General features: G+C 40.5%; 1 protein-coding gene across 3 annotated transcripts in view; it reads right to left on the reverse strand.

Annotated features, from left to right (window-relative positions):
* Positions 1 to 17,542, reverse strand: part of BACH2 (BACH transcriptional regulator 2) — a 358,628-nt gene that overhangs the window by 155,770 nt on the left and 185,316 nt on the right. The window contains exon 3 of one of the 3 annotated variants that reach the window (XM_045807057.2): positions 2,967 to 3,115. The exons of the other annotated variants lie outside the window; for them this stretch is intronic. The gene's annotated coding sequence lies outside the window, so the exon portion shown is untranslated. The remainder of the gene's footprint in view (positions 1 to 2,966; positions 3,116 to 17,542) is intronic. 3 annotated transcript variants of the gene reach the window in all.

A 17,542-nucleotide genomic window follows, 5' to 3' on the forward strand; every position in this document is an offset into this window, starting at 1 on the left:
GGCAAATTGCCCTGGTAGTTTCTGACAAACGTGTCCTTGCCCTGACAGGAAGCCCATCCCCAAGACTAAAGTATACATTCCGTAGATCCCTTGCCCTTGCCAGAAGAATGCCAGGGAAACAATCAGGGCTGAGAGAGGTATGAGGGCCATAGCCGTCAATTCTTACTCCGCCCTCACAAACTAGAACAACCCTGTCAAGCAGTAGTTGGTGACTCTGCATAGCACTCTTGGAAGGAAAGCGAGCTCTGGTATTCAGTTAGAAAAAAAAAATCATTAATTAATTAATTAATTAATTATTTTTACTGGGGTAAAATATATATAACATTTACCATTTTTAAGAGTACAATTTGGTGGCATTAGGTACATTCACACTGTTGTACAACCATTGCCACTAGCCATCTCCAGAACTTCCTCATTTTCCCAAAGTGAAAACTACCCATTTAACACCAACTCTCCCTTCCCCTCTATTCCCAAACCTTGGCACCCATCATTCTGTTTTCTGGCTATAAGCCTGACAGCTCTAGACACCTCATATTAAGTGGGATCACACGATACTTGTCCTTTTGTGTCTGGCTTATCTCATTTAGTCTCTTCCAAGTTCGTCTATGTTGTAGCATGTGTCTGAATTTCATATCTTTTTAGAGCCAAATAATATTCCACTGTATGTATATGCCACATTTTCCTTATTCATTCATCTGCTGATAGACATCTGGGTGGCTTCCCCCTTTTGGCTACTGTGAATAATGCTGTACGAACATCTGTCCAAGTCTCTGCTTTTAGTTCTTTTAGGTATATACCCAGAAGTGGAATTGCTGGAGCATATGGTAATTCCATGTTTACTTTTTTTAAGAACTGTCATCCTGTTTGGTATTCGTTTTTTTTTTTTTTTTATTAACGAGCTTTATTTTTTAATGCAGATTTAGGTTGAGAGCAAAATTGAGTGGAGAGGAGAGAGGGTTCCCGTACCCCTGTCCCCACACAAGCATGGTGCTTTTGCAGAGACGCGCCAGGTGCTCAGCGACTTGAGCGCCTCACCCCAGGCTGCAGGGAGTGATCTAGGCAGCCGTGCCGGGTCTGGCAGGAGCTCGAAGCACCCAGTCACCTGAGGCGAGTCACCTGAGGTGTCAGGGCAGCCTTCTTCCCTCCCCAGCCTGTAGTCATGAAACTGACTGACATCACAGGTCATCCCTACAGGAAAACCGGATGTGTAAACACGGACACTCACAGATGCCAAAGCAGGAAGGCGATGAAGGAGCATTTGACCCAACCTGCTTCTTCCATATGATGGTAAAGATGCTTCATACACTGAAAACCTCGCTTCCAAGAACGCTGTGCAGAATAACTAATTAGTGCTGACAGAGATGTCATAGTTTGTGAGGGCGGAGTAAGAACACATAATTACATCACTCACAACTCTATCAGCCCTCTTACCAGCCCTGTTACCCTTTGGGCAGTGCCCAGAAGACAGCTCTAGATTAATTCCTTATGGAACTCTTTCATCACCTACCACTTTTTCGCCTGATTTATCTGATTCTGTGATTTTCATTTTAAATACAGGCACTTAAATCTATCTCCAGGATTTTTGGCTCTGCCAATGGGTAGGCACTAGATAAGCGCCTTCATTACATCTGCTTTGGAATTGCTTTATTAACAGTGATTATTCTCAATTTCTGTGGGGTCCAATAAAAGAACTGCGTGTCCTAAGTGCTACTCTGAATGAACATTTACCATACCAAGGTAAACGTTATAAAGCACAATGCTTGTCCACAGATTTAAAATGCCCAGAAATTTCTCATACATTTCCTGGACAGCATCTCTCATACTATTTTTATACTCACACCAACTCAATGAAACAAAAGAAAAATGTTTAAAATTCTTACAATGAAAGCTAGAAATACACAAAATGCATATATATTCATAGGCACATATGTACATTTGCATGTATGCTCACATATATCCAAATGCACATTTGTTGAGCCAAAATCTTCCACTTTTTTCCATTAACATGGAATAAATTGTTCTTGTCCTCAGTGGAGAGGTGATTGGCTTATTCCGAATCTAACACTGATTCTCAAACTACGTCGGTCCTGAGAACTTCAAACCCCACAAAAACCTGGACTTGATGACTTGGACTATTTATTAGGGATGCGCCTCCCTTCCCACATGTGTTTTGTAAAATCAAGGCCCATTTAAGCGTATAAGAGGAAAGAGAAGACTGTGATGATTCACTTTGAGAAGCAGCAATATATTTCTCAACCCAGGGGAAAAAGGATTTTCCCTTTTGAGTATCTAAAAACATGATGAGCATACCCGCAAAAGGACCGTAGCTGTCATTTTCGCCGGGTAGAGCGCAGTTAGTCACCCTCGTTGAAATCCAAGGGCAAAGAATAACTGGTACTATTGACTCCACAGAATAACGTCATGTTCTTGGTGGAACCTTCAAATGTGACGGTGCTGAGAGGACCTTAAAAATCTCTTTTCTTGAGAGATGAGTCAATATATTCAGTAAAGCACTACATATCTTACTTTAGTGGCATTTAATACTAAATATTTCATACATTTTTCTCCCTTTATCGTTCATTCTTTCAGTTACCCTTGAATTAAAGCAGTGGTTCTCAAAGTGGAGTCCCTGGGCCACCTGCCTCAGTATCACCTGGAAACTTGTTAGCACAGCAACTTCCCAGACTGCCCCAGGTCTGTGGAATCAGAAATTCTGGGCACGAGGCCCAGCAAGCTGTCCTTTCACAAGCCCTCCAGGTGATTCCGATGCAAGTTAAAGATCCAGTGAATTAAGGAGCCACCACTATGCAGATTCCAATCCCTGCTCTGTTCCTCAATTAGAATTTTCAAGATACTTTGTTAAAAGAAAATAACCCATGCGGGTTTAGGCTACTTGGCTATTATCATCTAAGAAAATTCTTACCATTGTTTGGTTTGAGGAAAGAGGAACCTCAGTCAAAACTTACATGTAATTTTTCCAGGCTCTGTGCTGGCTTCGAGTCTTAGGATGCAGGGAACTGGGCGAAGGGAGAGATGAGAAGCCTACAGCAATCCATTCAGACATGGACCCCAAAGCTTTGCAGGGTAACCTTGTGACAGGTCAGTGAGTGTCCACCTGAATGGGGCGGAAGAGCTGTCCATTAGCAGAGTAAACCTCGCACCTTAACGTTTCTCCCTCCCGCCATCCTGCTAACCGTAAACAGAACATGATAAAGTAGCCCATGGGATTAATGCTCGACCCTATTCTGTAAGTATTTCTCGAAGGTGAGCATCCCTAACCAGGGGCTCTTTCGAACCCAAAAGCAGTTTGGAGATGGGTCAAGGTTCAACCTCATGAATGTTTTTCTTTCAAAAAACTAGCCCTTGGCTTAAAAGACACATGTAACTGGAAGATGCAGGAAGCAAATGATAAATTCAGGAATTCTGACTGAAATGAGATGATTCTTTGATGCCTTAAATATTTATTTTTAATACCTTTCTCTGATGATAAATTGATACATGCTTATTGTAGAACATTTGGAAAATATGGAAAAGCATAAAGAAAACGTATCAAGAAACACTTAATTGTTGAGAATAAACCAGAGGGGCCGTGGACAGGGGGATGGATGAAATAGGTGATGGGGATTAAGAGGTGCATTGTGGTGGTGAACACAGGGCGATGTATGGAAGTGTTGAATCACTATATTGTACACCTGAAACTAAGATAACACTGTATGTTAACTAACTGGAATTTAAATAAAATTCAAAAAAAAAAAAAAAAGAAAAAAGAGAGATCAACTATAACCTTGGCACTGATGAATCGCTAATGATATTTTGTTGTATAGTTCCACAACCCCTTAACTGAAACTCCGAGCTTCAGAATATGTTTCACCATTCAGAATTGTTTGGATTTTAAAACTATTTTGGTGCAACAACCATTTATCACATAATATTCTATCATGGTCTGGAGCAGCACATATTTCATAATATTTCTGTAGCAAAACAGATGCATATTCTTATTAAAATAGAATCTCACATTAGTTCCGACCAGGAATTTCTACCAAAGAAGTTACAAAAACAAAAACAAAAACAAAAACAAAAAACCCTTTTGATTTTGGAATGCTTTTGGAGTCAGAATTGGGAATGAAAGATTGTGGACCAGTATTCTTTTCAGATACACAAAAATACTCAGAGTATTTTTTTTCTTTCATTTAAAAAAAAGATTTTATTTATTTATTTATTTATTTATTTATTTATTTATTCATTCATTCATTTATGAATTTATTTATTTGAGAGAATGAGAGAGTGAGAGAACACAAGCAGGGGGAGAGGCAGAGGGGGAAGGAGAAGCAGGCTCCCCATTCGGCTGGGAGCCCGACGCAGGAGGACCCCGGGACCACAACGTGAACAGAAGGCAGACGCTTAACCCACTGAGCCACCCAGACGCCCCAGAGTTTTGTTTCTATTTTTCATTCAATGTTAAACGAATGTGAGCATTTCCCCAAGTTATTAAAAACACTTCAAAAACATGCTTTTCAAAGTCTATGTAATATTACATCCCAAAGAAAAGAGTTTCATCTAACGATTTCATTTTGGGAATTACAGTTTTTGTTGTTGTTAATGCAAATAACACTTTGGGGGACATATTTGAATATCAGATGGTCTGAATTTCTGAATATTATCTTAGGGAGATCCTGGAAAAAGAATTATTGGGTCAACTGGTGTGATCTTTTAGGGTCTTGATGATTTCCCAGAAAAGCTATACCAATTTACACTCCTAACACAGCATGAGTGCCTGGTTAATTTGTTTAATTACCCACATTATCATAGGCATGGAAAAAATACACTTGCATCTCATACATCTTAACAAAGCTCTAATCAATGATAATCATACTTAGGCCATTTTATTTTTGTTTTTTCTTACACAGAAGATAGTGAACATCTCACCGTCTTTCACATAACAAGAGAGAATGGGATTAATGTGAGTTTACCATCAAATGGAACCTCATTAAGGCCGACTGAATCAGATCTGGGTGATGGAGAAGCAGTCACCTGTCCATGGGGTCTTCACTTGGAAAAAGGTATTGGGGTGGGCGTGGAAATAATTCACATGTCCTCATAAGAAGACAAACAACCAGATGCTAATTATTTGTGGGCTCATAAATTCTGTTTCTAGGCTACTGAGGACTTGTGTTTCTCTTCCCTTTGGTGTTTTTGTCTTTCCTGGACATTTTGCTCCTATTCAGCATGGCCATCAGGGAGCAGAAAGAGACGTAAAGATGAAATCCAATCAGACAAGCTAATACTAATGGCTAACCCTTATGAGCGCTTACGATGTGTCAGCTCTGGTCCTGGGCGCGCTGGGTGCATTGGTTTAAAAACTGGTAGCTGCAAAGTTTGAAAGTATGTACTCACTCTTCGATCACCCTTCCACCCTAATAAGTTTGGAGGAATTAGAAGTTTGGAATTTCAAAGATCTATTCAAGCCTAGGGTCTTATTACCATGACTCCAAGTCTGGCTATAAATCACAAACTTTACCTTTATGCTCTTTTGATCAGAACCCCCCACAGCATCTACACAAAGCAGGGGGAAATGACATAAATAAAATCCAAGAAAACTCTAGATGGTAAGAAACGCTTCGAAGGTCCTATATGTACAGGAGGGAGGTCATATCTCTTAGAGTACAATAGAGAGTTGAGAGTCTGCTCTGTAACACACAACACGGTACATGCAGAGAAGACACAGAGATACACACATAATACATACTTCAAAAAACAAACACACAAACACATTCTTCCTAGATGTGACTACAAATTGGTAATGATAACATCAGGACTCACAACCTCAATTTTCTTTCCATTTATAGCTTTGTCTAATAATTTTTCTTTCTCTTTTCCCTTTATATGTATTTAATCTTACAGGATAACTGGTGTAGAAAATTCCATCATTTTCATATGCTAATAAAAGAAAACTGAAGAGATACTTCTTAATTATATAGAATGAAAATAACATCACTCTTTTTCTTTTTCCTTTTTTTTAAAGATTTTATTTATTTATTTGACAGAGATAGACAGCCAGCGAGAGAGGGAACACAAGCAGGGGGAGTGCGAGAGGAAGAAGCAGGCTCATAGCGGAGGAGCCTGATGTGGGGCTCGATCCCATAACACCGGGATCACGCCCTGAGCCGAAGGCAGACGCTCAACCGCTGTGCCACCCAGGCGCCCAACATCACTCTTTTTCTTATCTATAAACTCAATCTCTCCACAGTAGAATATAGTATATTCTATAAAATGGCTGAGGTTCAGGGAGAGAGAGAGAGAAAGAAAGAAAGAAACATACACACAAAAGAAATTCCATTTTATTTTGGGAGTGTGTCAAGTTGATCTTCCCAATAATCTTATCTTAGTAAGGGATGTTTCTATCAAAATTACCAAAAACCAAAAGACAAAAGATGTATCAAGAAGTGAATCATTTCCTTCACTGTGGCTTCTCTTTATAACTTAAATAACATTCTCCTGACAGGTAGGTGTCAAGTGAGTGGAATGGCTCCTACATGATTTTTCTTTGCCACAATCATATATGTGGCTAGTCTTCTAAGTATACTAGGACTACAGGGTATGAAAAATAAAAGCAGTAATAGAGGAAATGACCCCTCAAAGAACATACTTTGTTTTTTCCAAAATGCCTAATTGCTTGGGGGGAAATACAAAAAATAAAATAAGCCACCCACTAATAACAGAAATGATTACCAGAAGCTCTTTATATACTCAAACTGCACAACTAACATTTCTAAAGCTAATTACAAATTTGGATTCTCTCATTTTAAAAATACACTTCGAAGCAGCCCACTTCTGTTTTAATGTTGAACCAAAGTCTGTGCAATTGGCACATTATCAAAGTAAAAAAAATGCGTCGCTTGAACAAAGTTACCACTTTCAATGTCACTAAATCTTGAACTGCAAAATACCACAAGCTAAAAACTAGTAATACCATGTGGTTATGTTATCTTACATTTACAAAAGAATGTATAGTTTCCCAAGCCCTAAGAGACTGAGACCCATTATCACAGCAGCTTTGTTATCTTGGGGAGGTCATTCGCTGCCTCCGCGCCGAACACCTTTCACAAGTTCTCGGGAGGATTAAATGAGAATGTATATAAAAGGGTTTTTGCAAACTATAAGACATACATAAAATGTGGGGTAGCATTATTCTTTTTACTAGCAACTCTGTGAGGCATAAAGCTATTAATCCCCATTTCACAGTTAAGGAAATTGACAACAGGAAGATGTAGCCAAAAAAAAAAAAAAAAAAAAAAGTACCAAGTTAGGAGATTCAAGTTTTATCTCTAAATTGGCCACAAACTGGCCAGTGACTCTCTCTGACTTGTTTCTTCAGTAAAATGAACAGGTAGGATGAGATAATTGTAAGGTCTTCTTGAAGCCAATCGTTCTATGATCTGGGACTTGGCCATGGTGGTGACAAGGCAGTCCTCAGAAAAAGTCTTGGGGAGCAGTCCCTCCTGGAGGCTAAGTGCAGTGCCCATCAATCTGAGGCCTCCAGTGCTGGGGTGGGGGGTCCCTGAGCAGTCTCCCAGCCCCAGGGATGGGACTGGCATCAGCTAACTCATTTTGCTGGATTAAGGGGAGGTTGGAGGATACGAGGTGAATGGCCAGGGCCTCTGGGCCACAGAAGTAGGTGCTGGAGGAGCTTTAAACAGTAGCTCTGTAGTAACTGGTACAGAGGTTTCACATACTAACTAGCATAGACAAGTAAGCACATACCACCATAATGCCAGTCTTGCTAACAGCCCCGCTCTTGTTTGGCTTTCAGTTTCAAAGAGATAGCCCCCCTGTGAGCCACCCACCCTTCTTGACTGAATTCCTACAGTGTTGGGGAGAGAGACGTGAAAGGGCTACTTTTTGAATTATGAGTGCACATCATAGTCATGTGGGAATTCCAATTTAAAAAGACTGGAGCCACCAACTTAGTGATAATGATACTCTACCAGCACTAACACAGCTTTCTGTGATGACAAAAATGTTCAATATGTGTGCTGTCCAGTATGGCAGCCACCAGCCACACATGGGTTATTGAGTACTTAATACTCAGTAAGTGCAACTGGGCAACTGAGGAGCTGAATTTTAATTTTAACGTGTTTAAATTCAATTTAAAAAGCCACACGCGGTTAGTGGTTGGTTGCCTTGTTGGACAGTGCAGCTCTAGGCTGCCTTACATACAGGTTTTCTTGGACATATTTCAGACCCTAGAACCCCACTGGACAATACCCATTCAAGAAGTTTTTACCAACCCTCTCCTGGACGCTGGGCACCATTTAAGTGTCTTAAAACAATGGCGATGAGAGCCATGGACACTTCCTGCCCTCATGGTGTTTCTCAGCTAGACTGATTTCTGAAGACCTCACAAAGCCTTGTAGTGGTTCACAGGACTGTGCTTAGGAAAAGGTGGGTGAGTAGATATGGTAATGCTACACTAAGCATGAAAGCACAGCTTTTTCATTTCTTCATATTTACTGTTAGAGAAGCTGGGGGAAAGTTTAAAAAGAGATAGCTGAATGATTACTGTTCATTCACTTACAAGTAAAGAAACATATCCCAGATATGGGAAATTATCTGTAAGTAATTCCCTCTTGCATAAACATAAATTTACTTAAAAGAAAAAGTCAGGGGGACCTGCATTCTTAAGCCCAAGAAAAAGTAAATGGTATTTAATTACACAACAATCATAAAAGTACAAGTGGATCTCGAGCTTCAAGCAGTGGGCAAGGGAACATTTATACCAATTAGCAGCGAAATGATCAGGTTTTCTAGAAGGTACCTCTTGTATAAGTGAGGCTGATTGCATCTTTGTCTCTACAATTTACCTCTTAGGTAAGATTTTCTTAGTGGTTTTAATGGGATGTGATGAGCAAAACCCTATTTACTTTTCCCCAGGAAACTACGGGTGGAGGTATTTTTATCTACATCACAAACCTAATACTAACAACATAATTTCTAAGAAACTTAAAAGTGGCTTGGTTTAATGCTTCTCCAATTTCCCAAACTGCCTCCCCTGTCCTCCTGTTATCAATTCTTTCCTATCCTCACCACCTCTTCTCAGTTGACTGAAAGTTAAAGTGATACAAAGAGAACAAAACAAAATATTGAGGATTGGTTTATGTTCTTGTTTGAACCTGAATCCAGGTTTGCCTAAATTTACAAAGACAAGGGATCATACCCTGGGGCACGGTGTTTTTAAGTTAATTCTCTTCACTGTATTATCCCTGGAGACAAAATACGCACTGAGCAAAACAACAGGGTTTTGCTCAGTATCCCAACGGGGCCGTACTTGGATGATACCATCGAGCCAACCTGACTCCCCAGCCTTAAAATGCCATTCTGGTCCCTGCCCAAAGTCGGACTACTGGTTTTGGGAGATAATAAAGGACTCTTACACATCTACACACACTAAAGGCATATTCCCATCACTTTTTCTCTCTGGATTGAGTAGAAAGGTAAATGACAGTGCTCATAAAACAAAACAAGGGTTCAAAACTTGGTTCCAAAAGTACAAATTGCATTTAGAGACTATCACCTGTAGAAAAGGTCAAATCTCAAATGTTCCATTGGCCCCATGCTATATAAAATACTACTAAAAACTTGGTGACAGCTTTAGCGATAAGCACGTAAACTGAGAGTGGTCCTGGCACCCTTATTCATATTCAGAAACACTAAATGGAGTAGTCACACACCATTTTATGGCCAGAAGGGCTTTAAAAAGAAAGGGGTTAATTTTTTGGAAATTACAGAGATGAATTTTTAAAAACTACATTTCAGGCAATTTAAATAGTCACTTGTATAAAGCAGAAGACCTTTGAATCATAGATCTTGTGGCTTTTGTGTTTTGCTCTACTGGCATGGGAAGGTGACGCAAGGAAATGTGCTTTTTTTTTTTTTTTTTTTTTTTTAACTACAACACAGAAAGACGCAGCCATTTCAGACAGGATGGAGAAAATTAAGATGAAAATGTCTCTGAAAGTTTCCACTTACACATTTCAGGTGCTGGGACCAAGTTATTCTGGTTGGAGAACGATAGCTAGAAAATTCACTTCTTTGATATCCAACATGTTTACGTTCCCAAAATAAGATGGTTTGTCCAGATTTTCACCTCTCTTATAAGAGGATGGTGCTATTTCGGAACCACTTGCCATTGACAGTTCGGAAAAGAAAAAATCAAAAAGACAAGTGTTGAAAATATACAACCTGAAATACTTTTGGGGTTTCTGTAGGCTTTATATTTTTTAAAAAATACTGGCCTGTATTTATACATAATAATAATAGTAAGTTCCATTTGCTGAAAACTTCCGTGTGCTGGGAAGTACGCCAGGAATTTTACAGGTATTATTAGCTCGTCTGCTGGATGAGAGAACCATGGCTCAGAGAGGCTAATGCCTTGGCTAAGGTCACACTGCTGGAGATGAGCTGACATGCAATCTGGATCCGTGCCTGCCTGACTCTAAAGGCTACTCCTTTCCTATACAACACTCCATCCACTATAATTTGGGGGGACTATGTCCCTCTTCCCAAAGGAAACATGATCAGTCTTCCATGAGCTACCAGTTAAATGTCAAAGTAACCTGGCAAAGCTGCGGGTCCTACAGCAATCTGATTATTTGTATAAAAAGAATTAATTAACTTGTTAGTACTAAAATGGTTATATTTCACACTTTAGAATGAAATTAGAATTAATTAGACTTAAATAATTTTTTCTATTGTAGTTTCTTTAGATAAAAGTACTACCAGGTAGCTTATCAAAAAATGACCCAGATCATTCTCTAACGGTGAAGTAAAGCACAGGATGCCTGTCCTTAGTCATGGGACATGGCAGTGAAAACACTGTATAAGGAATCTCACCCTGGGTCTAATCTCAGAAAAGCATCACCATTCTTGGCAATGCCCAAGCAGAAAATGCCTGAAGCAGGCTCTGATGTGCCATTTAGAGTTTAAGTACATGTTTTCTATCCTATGTCAAAGATCATCCATGAATTCACATAGTCAATGACTAAGTTCATCTGCAAGAATGCAGATGTGTAGCCCTCTTGGGGCTGCCTGTCAACTTAGTGAAGGGCAGTTTCCTGAGAACTTGGATGGGCCAATAGTGCCTTGACTTCTCCCAGGTTCCATACTTGGTCTGGGCTATCTGCCTCCTTCCCCTTATTTGAGAACTTCGGCTCTGCCTGTGCTCACTTATCAGCCAGAAAAACCTGCAAAGTCCTACCCCTTTTGGGAGCTGCAAGTGCCTCCTGGCCTCATCTGTCAGGGGCAGGTGCCCGTTGACTTCCAAGCTACACAGGTGTGGGCGCCAAGCTGGTGCTGGTGGGCTGTCCCCAAGTGAGGCTGGCGAGGTCCACAAAGAGTCATCGCAGGTCTGAGGACTGCAGGAGGTTTGGCCAAGGAAGGACCCTGAAGACAGGTGAGCCATATGTTCTTCAAGAGAGGTGTGATAAACCATTTTAGGAAAAGGCAATACTGTTGACCCACCTGTTCCAGCTAAAAAATTAAGAGGATAGATTTCCTAGCTTTTCCTCTCTCCCTCTCACTTCTTAACATCTAATCCATCAGCATGTACTGTTGATTCTACCTTCAACTTACATCTCAATTCTGCCTACTCCTCTCCATCTCTACTCCAGTCACCATCATTTCTCACCTGGTCCACTGCTATTGTCATGGTAACTGGCTTCTCTGTTTTCAAGTCCCACTTGGCATTGAAAGTCCCCCAGGATCACCCCAGGTTGGGTGATTTGCTGGGAGGACTCACGAGACTTAGCGTGGTTGTACCTATGCTTTGATTTATTACAGCCAGATCTCATCTGCTTCCAGCTCAACCCCTGTCTGGAGACTCTGGCCACGCACCTGCTCTCCCCCTCCCCTCCAGCTGCCACCTGCACCCTCACGAGCCTCTTCTTCCCCTACACAGGCTCTGCTTCCTGCTGCTTTTTCCTCACGTGACGAACTATGCTTCTCTCTCTGGATCTCCAGTCTCGATGTTCCTGCCACCATCTGCCTTGTATAAAAATCAATGGTGCTTAATCTTGCTGTGGTCATACAGCCTTCAGTGAACGTGGGGCTGTGGCTTTGAATCCCACGGTACTCACAGCCACACAGCACTATCAAGAGCCAACTCCGATGTGTAGGCACTGCACCCAGCCTGACACCTGCCGCCAGGCTCCTCACCCCAGTCCTCTGTCTTGGGCCACCTCAATCCTCTGTCCTTCTCATTCCCCTTTCTAAGCTTGTGAATGATTCTTTGCAGGCTGAGGAAAAGAAAAAATAGGGAGCAGAGCAAAAGTCAGAAGTGGCCGAAGCTGCTGTGTGTATATACTGATGGATTCAATACCGTTTTGCAGACCTATATTTGTTTGTTTGTTTGTTTCATAAAGCATGGATCAGCAGGGCTAAAAGGACCTTGGAGATCACGGAGTTCAACCTTCTCCTTTTACTGCTGAGGAAACTGTGGTGTGAAGAGAGGATGATCTCAGGGTTGTGAGTTCAAGGCCTGAGCTGGTCTCCACGCTGGGCGTGGAGCCTACTTAAAAAAAAAAAAGGTGTTTTCTGCATAGTAAATTCAAAATGAGATTCAAGAATGCTCCCCCAAAAGAAGGAAAAGATAGGTAGAAAATAAACTTTGGGGGTTACATTTCATCTAACAAAACCTTTCATATGTAGTAGGCTCTCTGTGACATATTCTCCATTATTCTCCCAGTCTTGAAACCAGAACTCAGAGAATGCTGGTCACCCCGGTGAAAAGGTAGCCTTTGTTGTTTCTTGAGGTTCTATACTAGTTGTATCTGCTTACAAAAATGTTATGCAACCCAGGAAATCACAGCCTTCCCTGCCTCCTCCATAAAAGGACAAGTAAAACAGTATTTCTTGGAAAGATAGGCATTTACCAATGTGCTGCATCTAGATGGAGCTGTCTCTGCCACTCCAGTCTGCTTCTAAGCGGGGTTTCAAAGCGTTGGCACCGAGCACAAAGAACGTCCCTCAGCTATTCAGCGTTTAGTTCAACTCCACAATATATTTAGCAAGATTTCTTTTTTTTTCCCCTTCCCCTCTTGGTTTAATGACCTCAAATGTACCAACATCCTGTCTTACCTAATCCCCTAACAAGTTCTATCAAATGCCAGGACAGAATCAGACAGCACTGCAGGCAGTGAGATCATTCACTAAGAATTCATTTTTATTCCAAAAATTAGGAGTGCCAGACCATTTAACACAATCTATCACACAGCCAGAAAATTAGCCTGGCACTTTAAGAGAAACAGCTAAACTAATTTTTTAAAACCTCCTCCTGTCATAGGTCCTTTAACAACCCGATGACTTTCTCCCCAGAAAAAGATGCATATACACAACATATGTCCACATTCTGGGAGGGGCTCCAGGGGTCCCCTATGAATCCACAGACCCTAGGTTCATTTCTGCTAGGAATGAACTCCGAAAGAATTCACTTTGGCTGCAAGGCTGTGTACTGGGTCCCTAGAGCATCCCAGCGTGCCCTCCTTTGGTACCACTTTAGTCTCGAGATGAAAATGACTTTTCTTATTTTGGCTTCAGGAACATTCCCACCTGGCTTCTGGTCAAACTCACTGTCAACATGGCTACATCTCTCACCAAGTCAGCTGACTGCTCTGGGAACACTCTTTTCTCTCCCTGGTCCATGACAAGCCTGCTCTGCCTCACGTTCCTGGGTTCTGTTCTTCCTTTTGCTGTCATGGACTCTGCTGTCCCCTTTCTCTCCTGTCACTTTCTTTATTGGCCCTTTGTGGCACTCTTATAATGAAAAAATTAGACCTGACTTTTGTCTTTACCATTAAAATAACAATCTCCATTATGTATTTAATTCCTTTGCTTTTTCTCCAAAAGCACCCTTCAGCCTTTCATCCCTTCAGCCCCTGGGAACAATCTGCCCAGCAGGCTGAGCAGCAGTCCCTGTGGTCTCCGTCCAGCCAGGGACAGGGCTTCTCCACCCGAGCAGTGTGGTGCAGCAGGAGGACTGTAAGCCTGAAGTCAGACAGGCCCGAGTCCAATCCCAACTTGCTAGCTGACTGACTTTGGCCACTAACTTAAATAAAGACTCACTTTCCCAATAGAAAATAATAGGGACGATAACAACCAACTTGTATGGATTTTTTTTTTTAAGAATGATTGAATGAGCTGATATAGACACAGTTCCTGAGACACAAAATGTGCCTGGGAGATGGTGGTTCACATCCTCCCCCCAACTCTTCATTTATGGGGTTCAGCATACATTCTGCATTTTATTTTATTTTATTTTAAGATTTTATTTATTTGACACAGAGAGAGACAGCCAGCGAGAGAGGGAACACAAGCAGGGGGAGTGGGAGAGGAAGAAGCAAGCTCCCAGCGGAGGAGCCCGATGTGGGGCTTGATCCCAGAACGCCGGGATCACACCCTGAGCGGGAGGCAGATGCTTAACGACTGAGCCACCCAGGTGCCCCAACATTCTGCATTTTAGAAGCGACCCCAGCTGCTCTCTATTAGGTAGCAGGGACCACATATGCTTGGAGTCTTAAGTCTCTTTTTAACAGGTTTATTGAAATATAATTTATATACCATGAAATTCACAGTTTTAAAGTGTATAAGTCAATGACTTTTAGTACATTCACGGAGTTGTGCAACCATCACTACTGTCCAATTTCAGAACATTTCATCACCCCAGAAAGAAACCCCATCCCCATTAGTGGTTATTCTTCATTTCCCCCTTCCCCTCAGCCCTTGGCAACCACTTACCTACTTTCTGTCTCTTTGGATTTGCTTATTCTTCACATTTCATGTAAATGGAATCAGATACTATGTGGCTTTTTCTACCTGGCATCTTAGTGCAATGTTTTCAAAGTTCATCCACATTGTCATATGTATCAATAATTCCTTTTTGTGCTTGAATAATAATCCATTGCATGCATATATCCTATTCTGGTTATCCATTTATCAGTTAGTGGACATTTGGGTTGTTTTCATTTTGGGCTATTATGAATAATGCTGGTATGAGCACTTAACTACAGTTGGATATATGTGGACATATGTTTTCAATTCTCTTGGATATATACCTGGCAGAGGAATTACTGTGTGATGACTCATTTTATGGGTCAATTTGGCTAGGCATAGGTACCCAATATTAAGTTGAACATATTTTAATATTGCCATGATGATATTTTTTAGATGCGATTAATACTTAAATCACTAGATTTGAGTAAAGCAGATCATCTTTCATAATGTGGGTGGGCCTTATTTAATCAGTTGAAGGCCTTAAGAAAAAAACTCTGATCTCTCCCAGGGAAGAAAGAATTCTGGCAGCTGACTGCCTTTAGACTTGCTCTGCAACATCAGCTCTTCCCTAGGTCTTCAGCCTGCCAGCCTACCTGCAGACTTTGGATTTTCCAGTCTCCATAATTAAGAGACAATTCTTTAAAATAAATCTCTCTTTGTATATACATCCTATTGGTTCTGCTTCTCTGGAGAACCCTGACCAATACATTGGGTCATGTGGTAACTCTATATTTAACATTTTGATGAACCGTCAAATTGTTTTTCAAAATGGCTGTACCATGTTCCAACCCCACCAGCAATGCACAATGGTTTGGATTTCTCCACATTCTCACCAACACTTATTACTATCTTTCTGTCTTTAGCCATCCTAGTCATGGTAAAGTGGCATCTCATCGTGGTTTTGATTTGCATTCTCCCAGTGACTAACAGTGTTGAGCATCTTTCCATGAAATTGTTGGCCATTTGTATGTGTTTGTTGGAGAAATGCCTATTTTAATGCTTTGCCCATTATTTAATTGGGTCATATGTGTTTTGAATGTTGCATTGTAAGAATTCTTTATGTATTCTGATACCAATCATTGATCCAATATACAATTTACAAATATCTTCTATTCTGTGGATTACTTTTTCACTTTCTTAATGGTTTCCTTTGAAACACAGCAGTTTCTGATTTTACTAAAGTTCCATTTTTTTTTGTCTTTTATGCTTTTCGTATCACATCTAAAAAAAAAAAATTGCCTAATCTAAGGTCACAAAGATTTATTCCTGTTTTCTTCTAAGAGTTTTGCATTTAGCTTGCATTTACTACGAGCTCTTACATTTAGTTTTATGATCTATTTTGAGTAAATTTTTGTATATAGTGTAAGGTAGGGTCCAATTTCATTCTTTTGTGTGTGAATATTCATTCGTCCCAGCACCATTTGTTGAAAAGACAAAATCTTTCCCTATCAAATATTCCTGGCACCCTTATTGAAAAACTTTGACCACAAACATAAGGATTTATTTCTGGACTCTTAATTCTATTCCATTGTCCTATGACTACACTGTCTTGATTACTGTAACTTTGTAGGATGTTTTGAAATCAGAAGGCGAGTTCTCTAACTTTGTTCTTTTTCAAGATTGTTTCAGCTATTTTGGCTCCCTGGCATTTCCATATGAATTTTTAAATTAGCCTGTCAATTTCTGCAAAAAAAGTTAGCTGGGATTTTGATAGGGATTCCATTGAATATGCATGTTGATTAGTTTGGGTAGTATTGACGTTTTAACAAAACTAAGTCTTCTGATCTATGAACGTTGGATGTCTTTCCATTTATTTAGTTCGTAATTTCTTTCCATAGCATTCCGTAGTTTTGTGTTTAAGTCTTGCACTTCTTTTGTTAAATTAACGAGCATCTCATTCTTTCTGGTGCAATTGTAAATGGAGTTGTCTTCTTATTTCATTTTCAGAGTCTTTCGTTGCTAGTGTATAGAAATAAAATTGATTTTTGTATATTGACCTTCTATTCTGCAACCTTGGCTGAACTTGTTTGTTAGCTCTCTTTCCTTCTTTTTATGGACTGGAGTCTTAAATATTTTTAAGTATTCCAAAGCACAGGTAAAAACCAGCACATAAACTCAACACTTAAATTGCACTGGAAAAAAAAGTCCACGCTTCTAGTCCCTCCTCCCTTGGCCCTGGGTGATGTTCCTACTTCTGGGTCATAGTCTTAGTGGCATTCCTACTCTTCAACAGACCATACAATAATTTGAAGAGGTAAGTTCCTGGAACTCCAGGATACATTGTGAAACATAAACCTATTTTCCACAAAGGGGTGTTATAAAGACAGGTCAGGTTCTCAGCCTATTCCATTAGGTCTACTGGAGTGGACATCATTAGGTAAAGATGCTACAGGGTCTAGCCTCACCATTCTCAAAGTAATAGAGTTTAAAGTTTTGTTTCAATGGGAAAGCACATCCGAAAGGAGTTTCAAATGAACCTTTACAAAAGAACCTTCCCTGCCAGCAGAGACTTCTCGTGGGTTTTCATGTAGATACTTCTTACCTACACCTTTACACCTCAGGACAGACTCCCAATGTACATTTCTTGGAGGGACAGTGGTGGTCACTCTCCCAAAAACTGCTAAACCTAGCACAAATGATATATGTCTTTTATTAGACTATATTCGCTGCAGGTTTAAAAACTGATTTCCAGCCAGCCAGCATTCAGAGACCTATTTTG

The sequence above is a fragment of the Ursus americanus genome, chromosome 11 (genome assembly GCF_024610735.1).
Source record: "Ursus americanus isolate L20-20 chromosome 11, mUrsAme1.1.p, whole genome shotgun sequence".
Classification (NCBI taxonomy): Eukaryota; Metazoa; Chordata; class Mammalia; order Carnivora; family Ursidae; genus Ursus; species Ursus americanus.